The sequence below is a fragment of the Anolis carolinensis genome, chromosome 3, assembly GCF_035594765.1.
Source record: "Anolis carolinensis isolate JA03-04 chromosome 3, rAnoCar3.1.pri, whole genome shotgun sequence".
In the NCBI taxonomy this organism is placed as follows: Eukaryota; Metazoa; Chordata; class Lepidosauria; order Squamata; family Dactyloidae; genus Anolis; species Anolis carolinensis.
This window is the reverse complement of record NC_085843.1, coordinates 128,801,235-128,813,917: the sequence shown is the minus strand read 5'-3', so window position 1 is coordinate 128,813,917 and position 12,683 is coordinate 128,801,235.

Genomic DNA, 12,683 nt, shown 5'->3' with positions numbered 1-12,683 from the left:
TTTGAGAATTTCCCCACAGGCATATTTTTCTGGCAGATTAAGCAGGTATCTTGTATGTTTATTCAGGGAGATGTTTACCAACTTAGCTCTGGGCACTTCCACGTTTATTCAATAAGGTACAGAAGTTAGGATCACTGATGATGGAAAATGCCTTAGAGCACAAATGAGTAAGCAGGGCCTTAAAAAAAGATATTGCAATAAATATATTTTATCTTGTAGAAGGAAAACAAAAAACGGCAGAGGCATTAGACCCATCTGTTCATGGTACCAACCTCCCACAGCTGCTTTAGTTTTTTTGATTTTTAAAAAACAAAACAAATAATACCAAGATAAATGTAAGTGCTACTAAAAGTCATCTGTCCCCAGTCTACTGTAAACTGGTAGGACCTAAAGAGAGAGTAATCAGTGGAGGGTGACCAACCTGATAAAGAGCATGTAAACATGCCCATGAAAAGGGGCTTAGGGAGCTAGGTGTGTTTTGCCTGAAGAAGCAAATGTTAAGGGAGGGCATGACAGCAATACAGTAGAGTCTTGGTTATCCAACATAAACGTGTGGGCAGAATGTCAGATAAGCAAAACTATTGAATAATAGGAAAGGAGAGGCCTCCCCTAGCTCACCCGCCCTCCCTTGCTCACTCACTCACCAGACCAGGTCCTGATCCTGCTGCCGCTGTTGCCACCATCTTTGCTGCCACCACCTTTGCCACCAAGACCCAGCCCAGTGATGAACGAGTGAAAGATGGAGAGAGGGCAGCAAAAGCAGCAGCAGCCTCTTCCAGGCTCCTGCTTCTGCAGCCACTGTCACCTTTGCAGCCTGCCCTCCCTCTCTCACTCACCAGCTGGGTCTTAGTGAGGAGGAGGGAGAGGGAAAAAGAAGGCAGGTGAATGAGTGAGTGTGTGAGAGAGGGAGGAAGGGAGGGCAGGCTGCAAAGGCAACAGTGGCGGTAAAAAGAGGAGCCTGAAAGAGGCAGCCAGGCTCCTGCTTCTACCACCACTGTTGTCTTTACAGCCTGCCTCCCTCCCTCTCTCACTCGCTCACACGCTCTCTTTTTCCCCCTCCCTCCTCCTCACTAAGACCCGTCAGATAATACAGAGTGTTGGATGAGTGGAAGTTGGATAACGGACTCTACAACATTTAAATATTCAAAGGATGTCATGTTGAAAATAAAAGAAGCTAATTTTCTTTTTTAGTTCATTTTTATTGAAAATAAAAGGTATCTGAAAGAATAAGATAGAAAAGTTGTTTTTCTTTTACAGTAAAAGTGAAGGAACAAGTTTAAAAATAGTAGAAATGGAAAGATAGAAAAGTAGTAGTATAACACAAAAACAAAAAGAAAAAATAGTAAAAAGAAAAAAATAGAAAAAATTATAATAATTAAAAAATTTTAAAAATAACAGTGGAGATTTGAGATCAGAGGTCAACAAATCTCCCCTGTTATAAAACAGGCTAGTTTTCTGATGCTCCTGGAACATGGAGCAATAGATTCAAACTACAGGAAAAGAAATTTCACCAAAATGTTAGGAAGAACTTCTTGATGATAAGAGCTGTTCAACAGTGCAATATGAGTGTGATGGAGTCTCTTTCTTTGGAGGACTTTAAACAGAGGCTGAATTGCCATCTGTTGAGAGTGCCTTGATTGTGTGCTTTTGCATGATAGTTGATTGGATTGGATGGATTTTGTGATCTTTTCCAACTCTAAAGCCCCATCTATACTGACAGTATAATGTGGCTTCAAGAGGACTTGAAACCATGACGTCCAAAAAACACATGCTTCCAATGCATGTTTCAGCATACATTACAGGGGATACAGCACATTAAAAATGTTGTAGGAAAGTCCATGTTAAGCCATAAAATGTGCTACAGCAGATTCATGTATATCCCAGGCAAAATCACATTGTATACACCTATCTCTGCTGTAGCACAGTAATATATATATATATATATATATATATATATATATATATATATATATATATATAGGCTTTGCCAATAAATGTCCTAAGAACATAACTGGGCAGGAGAGAGATAAATGGTCCCCTAAGAGGGGTAATTGATGGCCTCCCCTCTTAACTGTAACTTTCCCTTTAAAAATGCTGTTTGCCTTCAGTGTACTGATGCGCATCTCTGCAGGAAATGGGAAAAAAAACCCCGCAGAGACCAGATTCCATGTTCAATGTAGTCAGTGCCCTGGCCTCAAACCAGTTTCAGGCATAGCAACGAATCAACTTCACAGCAAAACTGGTTCCTCACAAACCAGTCACCAGGTGCAGTATGGTGTCAATGTAGATGTGCCCTATGATTCTATAAGCTGTTCTAAAAAGTATCCAAGATTGATCTCAATTTTGGGCATTCTCATACGACTAAGATGACACTTCATATGTTCTGATCCTGAACTAGCTTTAAAAGCCTAGATTATTTCTTTTAATTATACCCATAAATAAACTAGAAGTCTAGACAACTATTTCAACAAAAGAATACCATATCTTGTATTCCTTGAGCAACCAATCCATTGTATTATGGCTCAACTATGGTGACGCTAAGGCAACTATGGTGACACTATCATAGGGTTTTCATGGCAAGAGTTATCCAGAGGATGCTTGCTTTTGCAGGCTGAAAGAGTTTGACTTTGACCAAGTTCACCCAGTGAGTTTTCATGGCTAAATGGGGATTCCAACTCTGGTCTCCATAGTGGTAGTCTAGTACTCAAACCACTATATTATGCTGGTTATAGGTTTCAAGTATTCTGAATGCATGGCTTTAATCTAGCTGTGATTTATTTGAAGCATATTTCACCTTGGCCATGAATGCTTTCTCCAGGAACAGCCATAACTGAGCATTCTATATCAAGGTCAGGCCTAGAATAACCCCTGGAATTGTAAAAGGTGTGTTATTTGAAGTATTAGCCACATCAATCTCTGTCTTGCCAGGGTTAAATTTCAATGTGTTAGTTGATATCTAGTCTTTGAGAAAAGAGATGTGAAAATTGGAGGAAGGAACATCGGCAATTAACAATTTCAGATATGCAAATGACATCATACTACTAACAGAAAATAGTAGATTTGAAATGAGTTTTGAAACAAGTCAAGAAAGAAAGTTCAAAAACAAGTTAATAGTTGAACATTAATAAACAAAAATAATGACCACACATTATTCACAAATCATCTGTAATGATATACAAGGCTAAGTTTATCCTAAAAGTAGCCCTAAGGCTGGACTGAAATAAATCTAGAAATCCAGGGAATCCTGGAACTAAGAAACCATTATATACTCAATCATCTTGTCCACGAAGGGATTGTTGGAGATTATGCTGAAATCCCAAATCGCTGGGTCAATAGGTTAGGGCTTTTTCAATAGCAGCCCTTTTTCCAGTAATAGCAACTGTCTCTTTCAAGCATTTATCTGTCTATCCAGTATCCTGTTCATTTTCTCAAAGGATATCAGAGTGACTAAAAATGTCAATAAGACAGCATTAAGGAAACATGCCTTCCTACAATGATGCATTTACTGGTCTCATCACCCATTCAGCCAATCCACCTCTGTCCACTAAGGTTTCTAACAGCTGACAGTAAATATCCAAGAATGTGGGGTAATATGGGTGGGAATAGAGAAAAAATACAAATGCTCACAATAAAATATGTCCTCCCCAATATTTAAGGAACTCTAACAATTAAATTAAATGTGTGTGTTGAGGGGGATGATTCACATCAAATATTTAAGTATATACAGACAAGTATACAACATACTTTTTCCATTGCTTTACATTGAGTATTTCTTCATTGTATTGTCAAAGACTTTCATGGGCAGAACTATTTCTTCATTGTTTGTACCCGCACCTAATAATTGTATGGATACACACATATTAAGTTTTTCTGTTCTGTAATCTTTTTTCTTCTAATAAAAGAGCTGCTGTATTCACCTGCAACATATGTAGTATGTTTGTATTCTTGATGGATGATGTGACAAACTATATGTACAACAAGTGCAAATTGGTGACCCTGTTAGAAAAAAAGTATTGTCAAACTAATGCCTGTGCATCTACGCTCCCTAGAATATGTGGTTTTCTTAAGCAGAGCAGAGCAGGCTGTTCTGGATGAGACATCCCCTGTGCACCAAACAGGAAATGTTTCCAAGGAGGACACCAGTTTCCAAACACAGGAGGTTGGCATTTTGAGGAATCTGACACATAAAAATGGAAGGACCAGGGATCTTTCTGCCAGTTGGAGCTTGACAACAATTTGAAACTCTCTGCTTTATCAGTGATGATGAGGAGCACAAACAAGAACAACAGTATCAGTCCTCATGTTAAAACACTCAGAACATGCAGGTGACTTTGGAAGATTCAGTGCATGGAATTCTTCCTGCCAATACTACAAGGAGACATGTGGTGGAGGTAGGAGACTTCCTGTTGAAGGGAACAAAAGCAAGCCTGATAGAATGACTTAGTAGGTGTGCTATCTCCTTAGGACACATTTCTGATGTAACAGAAATGCTAGCAAGACTCTTTAACTGAAAGTTATTCCCTCCTTTTGGTCCATGTGGGAACCAATGACATTGCAAGGCATAGCCTTCATGTTATCATACTGAATTACAAGACTCTTGGCAGGAAGCTGAAAGATCTTGATGCACAAATTATCATTCTGCCTCTCTTCTGAGTTGAAGGGCACAGCCTAGTAAGAGAAAAAAGAATAGTGAAGTGAACAACTGGCTCTGCAGATGGTGCTGCCAGGAACAATTTGCAATTTTGGACCACAGTCTGAAGTTCCATGTAAATGGACTTTTGGCAAGTGATTTGTTGTCCTTCACAACAGTGTAAAGAATGTTTTGGCTAAGAATCTCAGAAATCTGAGCAGGAGGGCTTTAAACTGAGTTATGTGGGAGAGAGAAACACTATTTTTGAATGCTAAAGATAATTGTACTAACTATATACACAGAAGTTTGCCTTCCTCAATTGGTTTTTCTTCCAGAGCTTGGGGAGGTTACAAATCCAAGAATCCTCCAGTCAACATTACCATTGGTCATGATAAATGGGGGCATATAGGATTGGTGGTCCTAAAATTAGTGGTCCTAAATAGGATTCGGGAATGGGACTAGGGAGCACTGTTGTATTGCAGTGGCTCCAGTCCTTCTTGGAGGATCAGACTCAGATCATGTTGGGGGACTCCTGTTCGACTCCATAGCCTGTGACCTGTGGGATCCTGGGCTCTATTCTATTCCCCATGTTGTTTAACATTTACATAAAACCACTAGGAGAGATGATCCAGAATTTTGAAGTTCAATGTTAAATTTATGCCGATGACACCTATTATACCTTTCCACGTAATGCCAAGGATGCCGTCCTGGTCCTAAACTGGTGCCTGTCATCAGCAATGAACTGGATGAGGGCAAACAAGTTGAAATTAAATCCAGACAAAGAAGTACTCCTGGTTAGTTGGAAGGCAGAAATGGGTATAGGGTTACAGCCTGTGTTGCATGGGGCTACACTCCCCCTAAAGATGAAGGTTCACAGCTTGGGAGTGATCCTGGACTCACAGCTGACCCTGGAACCCCAGATGTCAGCAGCAGCCAGGAGCACTTTCACATAGTTAAAATGTGTGTGTCAGCTGGGTCCGTACCTTGAGAAGCCAGATCTGGCTGTGGTAGTCCAACACTCTCTACGTGGGGCTCCCTTTGAAGATAGTTCAGAACCTCCAAATAGTCCAAAAATATGCAGCCAGATTACTAACTGGAGTGTCATACACAGAGTGGACAACTCCTATGTTACGGCAGCTCCTCTGGCAGCCGATCCACTTCTGGGCTAACTACAAATTGCTGGTTATTAACTATAAAGCCCTAAACAGTTCGAGTCCAGGCTACTTAATTAACCACATCTCTCTATGTAAACTTACACGGACACTGCAGTCATCGGAGGGGGCCCTGCTCTCGGTCCCACCCCAACTCACATGCAGTTGGTGAGAATGAGAGAGGGGGCCTTCTCTGTGACCACCCCTTCCCTCTGGAATTCGCTTCCTTTTGAAGTAAGAACAGCTTCCTCACTCTTCTCCTTTAAGAAGCAATTAAACACAGTTCTGTACATTGGCCTTCAGAGAGGAGGGTGATTAGCTTTTATTAACTTATTATGTTTCTATCTTCCTGATGAGCCTGACAGAGAACATATTGCCCTAACTCATCACACAGTCACATTTTTATTGTTCATTTCTCATGCTGATTCTATTAAATCAGTATGTTATTTATGGAACTTATTACCTGTTTTAACAATTATTGTGTTATTTGTGAATTTTTAATTGCTTGTTTTAATGTTTTACTGCTGTTTATTTTTATTTTTATTTTGTTTTTGTCTTTGTAAGACACCCTGAGTCCCTTTGGGAAGAGAGGAAGGTTTATACATAAAGACGATGATGACGATGATGATGATAATGATGATGATTATAAAAATAAAATTTCCAAATTCTGCATTGTCCTTTCTTTTTTCTATGGCTATAATGGACAATCGCTGTATAGCATTTCAGGGGCAGTTTTAATGTTTCTGTACTTTTAGTCACTGGAATATTTCATTGAAACCCACTGAGTAGTACACACATGCTTGAATGGTCATTTACCTGACTGCCAAATCAGCTAAGGCAGAGGCAACACAGATCAGGAAGTTCTTTCTTTGAACAAACAGGGTGTAAACTTTGCAGCTGTTTAGCCTGAAGGCTACTTCTGCTCTTATAGATGAGCCACAAGAGAGATCATTTATGCATGGTTAGAGATAGACTTTGCATTTGTACAACTATTGGTTGGAAAAATAATAATTTAACTGACTTTACCAGTTAACAATGTAACTTAAAATTTTAAATTCAAAGATTATCTAACTAAAATGCACATATCTGATATTTAAACTGTTATGAAGTGCAATTGCCTTGCCTTCCTTACTTTATTGTGTGTGTTTAGTGGTGATATTTGTACTTTCTTTTCATAACACCAAGGTAAGATCCATGAATTTAGTCATGCTTAGAGTCAGAGCCGGCCCTAGGTATTTTTCAAGTGTAGGCAAACAGAATGTTGCCCCCCCCCAAACCAATCACTGAAAAATAAAAGTGTTGGATAAGCGAAAATGTTGGATAATAAGGAGGGATTAAGGAAAAGCCTATTAAACATCAAATTACATTAAAATTTTACAAATTAAGCACCAAAACATCATGTTTTACAACAAATCAACAGAAAAAGTAGTCTCGACTGCACCCCCGTATGTTTTGCGCCCCAAGCGACCGCTTAATTCGCCTCATTGTTGGACTGGCTCTACTTAGAGTAAACCCACTGAAGTAAATAAGTCTTAACAAAGAGGTTCTCTGCAATCAATGAACATTTACAGTATTTTTCAAAAATGAAAACTACAGCAACCTAGATCAATGGCTTGGATTCAGATTTAGTCAGATATAGCTCATTGATTTCTGTGAGTCTGTTCTAACTATGTCTAAGGACATGTTTGCACAGACTCATTATTCCAAAGGGGAGGATAGCGGCAAAGCAGCTCTGTGGCAGCTGCATAATGTATAGAACTGATTCAGGTTAATGTGGCTTACTCTAAATTTTTCTCAAGAATCTAGATCAAACAGATTCTGAGATGGAACTAACCACAAACTGTTTGCATGACCCTCTTATATTCCCTGGGCTCAGGGGACCTGGAGACATAGGATGGCACTTACTGTTCCTTTCCTATTCTCATTGTAGTGGTGACCTCCTGGTGTGACATGAATGATGATCATTGCTTATCACTTAGAGTGACATTGGCTGGGGCACAAAGTTGATCAGAGAAGGAAGGAGGAAAAGGAGGAGTCAGTTCTCCTCTCCCCCTCCTGCATTGCTGTCACTACTATGAGAACAGGAGGAAGATGGTAAGGCTGGCAGTCCAATTGTGTTGGACTAGGTTCAGCACAGCTGGATGGTCAGGACTCCTTCTCGCCACTGCTGGTGCTAAAATCCATCCCAGAGTCGATCTGGAATGCAACACTTTAGATTGGCACTAAGATTAAATGTCCATGTAGAACTGTTCCTAGTATTTCACTCTCCCATCTCCTGACTCATACTATCCCCTGACATCCCCAAGTTTCTAACATTTTGGTTTCTAATTATTTTGTTTTGTTTACACAAGCACAAGTCTTTGAACATATATTTAGTGTTAAGAACACTATGTTTAAAACTATGTCTTTTTTTCCTCCCAGAATAAGGGTGATGCAAATAGGATACTTGCCCAAGGTAAATGTTTAAAACAGCACTAAAATGGCATGCATTTTTATGTAATAACTATATAACTACTATAGCAAAGTGATTAACACATATATTTCCCTTAAATGAAGTTATCTTAATGACACAAGAACACAGATTGCTGGTTTGTGCTGCATTTTTACATTTATTTATCCATTTATTTATTTGCTGTTTGGGGGTGGGAATGGGACAGGCGAATCATGCCCTTAGAACTTATTTTCAGTTCCAAAAGATCATTGTTCATCTGAATTTCATTTTTAAGGGAATGGGGAGTGTCCAATGGGTTCAAATGACACCTTCCCCCAGCCTGATAATTGCATATTTTCTGTCATTATATAAAGCAGCAAATGGTCCTCTTCCCCAAATGAGAACACATTTGCATGGCATCATAGGAAATGTAAATAGTTGCAACTAGACTACTGACAGTAAAAAGTTTTTGCCTAAATATATTAACAAACAAAATAAGTCATGTATCTGTAGGTCAGCTGCCAAATAGGAACTTTGATGTTGAAAGCCTTACATTGTGGTCCAGGTTCAGAGGCTGAACTTTGGGAGAAGTGTAATGTATGCCACACAAAACTTGTTAGATGAAACATTGGAATGAAACATTGTTAGATGGAACATTAGAATGTCACTGGAAAATAACCCATCCAGACTGAAAATTATAAGTGAATTGGTTGAAGATAATGGCTAAAAGGGAGAACTGAAGAAACAGAGCCTTAAAGCAAGTCACACACACCCCCTTTCTGGTGGCCAGCTCCAATATCAATACCTTGATAAGATTAGGTTTGACAGGATCCACCCTTCCCATGCATTTTAGTTGAACCATTCTGCCATCAGAAGGAACTGCAATCTCGTCAGAGACTGGGGAGAGGGACTGAAGGAGTGATTACCAAAGTCTTGCTCCATTCTACGATAATGGTTCCTATCAGGTTGAGGGCTATCTCTGCACAGACATGCCAGTTCTTGTTATAAAGCTTTTGGTTATCTCTGAACAGACATTTTTGTAAATAAGCTTTAATAAAAATGTTTCAAGAATTTAAAATTTACTTTTGAATCCTGCAACCCATTTCCCCTTACAATAGGTATATTCATGTGACTCACTTTTATTTGTTGATGGAGGAGGAGAGCTCTTACAAGAGGTTAAGGGGGAAGGAAAAATCTGCATAGCAAGGATGAATGGATTTAAGTATTTATGTTTGAAGCTTGTATACTGTTTTTATTAAGTAACGCTTAACTGTTTTAAATGTATTATATTTTATTTTATTGAGTATTGTGACTGGCATTGAATTTTGCCAGATTTTGTAAGCCGTCTTGAGTCCCCTCGAGTGAGAAATGTGGGATAGAAATGCTGTAAATAAATTGCTCTCGTGTGCCTAACAGAAGCAAGGTTACTTATTGCAAGGGCATTAGTACTTTTTCTAGAATAAGAAATACTAGACTTAAGTATTCCAGAGCATTGGTTTCAGTTCCCTGTGTTTTTTTAGCATGTCTCCATCAGACTATGTTCCACAAAGTCAAATGGTCTTACTTCCCAGTAAATTGCTAATAGATTGCAGCCTTAATCTTGAATATGCATTCTGAAAGTAGCAGATGCATTCCAAAATTATCTGGTAGCAAGATTTGGATTATAGAACTGACTAGGTAGATCTAAGATGTATGGCCCACTGAACTGGGAAGAATGTACAGTACTTCTGAATAAACACTGAAGGGGTTGACTCGCATAGCTTGTTATTCTAATTTACATGTACAAGGATAATATATTAGGCTTAATATGTATTTTTTCAGATTATCATGGTGAAATTTCCTTCCAAGATATTCAGATCGAGCACAGTTACTATTCAGATCGTTCAAGTAAACAAACTGTACAACTAAGGAAGCCTTCCAGTCAACCAGCCAGCAAGACCAGAGATTGTGGAATTCCAGCATACTAGAAAGATTTGTACTAGGTTACTTACCCAAGGAATATTTTTTTCAAAAATACACAACTTCCTTTGTGATTACCCTCTCTCCCCCCCTCCCCCCAGGGAAAAATGAACAATATATTCAACAATAGTCATTTGCTTTGTTTGGGTTTTTTAAACCTAGTTTCCTCAAGGGTGGAGGAGTTGAAAATGCAACTGGTCAAAAGCATGTTCAGCATTCTTGCAAATGTCAATTAGAAAAAGGGTTCTTAAAAGGGTCAGCAGCTGCATTCTCTGGCAAAAAGCTCACATTGCCGTGACCCTCTGTTTGTCCCTTGGAAATTTTTAAATAATGAAGTGTGTTAAAACCTTCTATGAAAAATTGTTCTCTGCTGCCAGCAATAGAGGTTAGTATGCACAGCAGGCCATCCAGCTGCAACAAAAGAGGAATAAAATAAAATATGTAATTTATGTCATCTCATTCCTTACATGAAGACCAATCCCCTTAAGCTCCTAGCACCTGGAGGACAGTGTTCAATTAGCACAGTTCTGAAAAGGTTCAGCACAAGTCCATAGTTTATTTATCTGTATCCTACATATTGGTAACTCGTGACCCTCAAGCTACCACTGTTCTGTAGAATCCATCATTGTTCACCATGATGTTAACATAGATAATGGATCTATAATCCAACCACATTTGGAGGGTAACAAGTTACTTCTGCTGTAGACACAGGATACAGCCTTAAAACTGGATCCATAATTTTAACCTTTCATGAATAGCATATATCATATATTAATTCAAAGACAGACTGTTGGCTAGTATTGGGCAACAACTTGTAGCTTCCTAAGAACTGCACTAGGGATTTCAGTCATCCAATGCAGATATCTTCATTACAAACCAGAGATCTCATAGACTCATTCAAACATTTAATTCAGGGTTGACCCTACCATTAAGCAAAGTGGAGCAGTCAGAGAAAAGCTGTAAAAATATAGTTTCCCTCAACCCCATAAATGCATGCATTTTCTCATTATGACTGGTAGAGAAATGTACAACTATTAAAATATGGCCTTTTAAAATGAGATATGCATGCCATAGGGAGTGTCTATATTGACCACTTAAATCAGTGTGAGTGTGAATCAGCTTGCAGATATCTACAAAATGTAGACAGGCTGATGAGTTTAACCCAGGGGCTACACTCTGGATTAAAAAAAGGAGGAAGTCAAAATCCCACACAGAATCCAATATTTCCCCTGCTTTCAGGAAGTGCATGTACCAACCTCTGATTCCCATGTGGACAGCTACCCCACATTCCCATCCCTGTTCCAGCCTCATTTTGCCCTACAAACAGAAAGAAAATGCATGCACCTGATTTATTGCATCTCTTCTTCCTAGTTCCATGCCATTTGACTGGCAAAGCAGCTTGGGAGGAACAGGGTTTCAATGTAGTGTTTTGAACATTTGAACAGAGAAGCAGTCTCTTCAGCTTTAGAACAATATGAATTGATAAGATAATCTGTTCTTGCCCAATTAAATACTTTCTTTAGAGAAAACATTACAATTTATTGGGAAGAATGGCAAAATCTCCCACAACTGGCATACTGCTATATTCTGTGGCAATTGTAGAAGAACAGAAAAGCCCATCTTTACCTTTATGGTAGAACCATCTGACAATCACAGATATCTGCAATAAGTGTACTGCCCCAAACCCTCCTAGACAACAACTAGTAAATGGCATTGTGATGACTGCTAATACTCCTAAGTCTTCATTGCTGCATATTAATTGTTGCAATGCTGCTATTCCTCTCCCTGTCTTGGGCGGATTCTATGCCAACTGATAATATGGGGCTGATCCCAGACACCAGGCTGGCCTCTCATGGCAGCCCAATTGAGAATCCCTCAACAACTGCAGAGATGGCAGGCAGAATTCCAACTGCCCACCTGCACCGAACATAATTCAGTAAGCCTGGGCAATCACCTAAGGGACCATTCATCAAAGTGTTGTGTTATTAAGGAAGATGGGAGGGGGGGGGGAAACCTTTCCTCCTCCCATCCCACTAAGTGAGCGAGCACTCTGATATATGTAAGCCGGAACACTCATGAGATGGTAGTTGGGTGTATTGTGACATGGAGGAGGGGATGACAAGTGACTGTCATTCCAATTCACCAGTCTGTCTGAGTCAAGTCAACTGCTGCTGGGGTGAACCCAAATCCTGGTGCAGGATCTGAGTTTTCCCTAAGTTATGTTAACCTAGTTAAGCTGAAAGTTGGAACATTCCTGTTTGATGTTTAGCTGTCACAAAGCTGATCCACACACATACCAACCTAAGTGGTCAGTGCAGATGTGCTTGAGGTTGCCTTTCAGCCATGGTAGAATATTCTGAGAATCACCTTGTCTCCATACTTCCCCAGAATTGATTCTAAGAGAAGTTATACAAATGTATTATTAGGGCCAAGATTTATATTGTGTTCACCTGTCCTTCTGTTTGTTTTCCCTCTGGTAGCCTCATAATGAGAACTATGTATAATATCTATC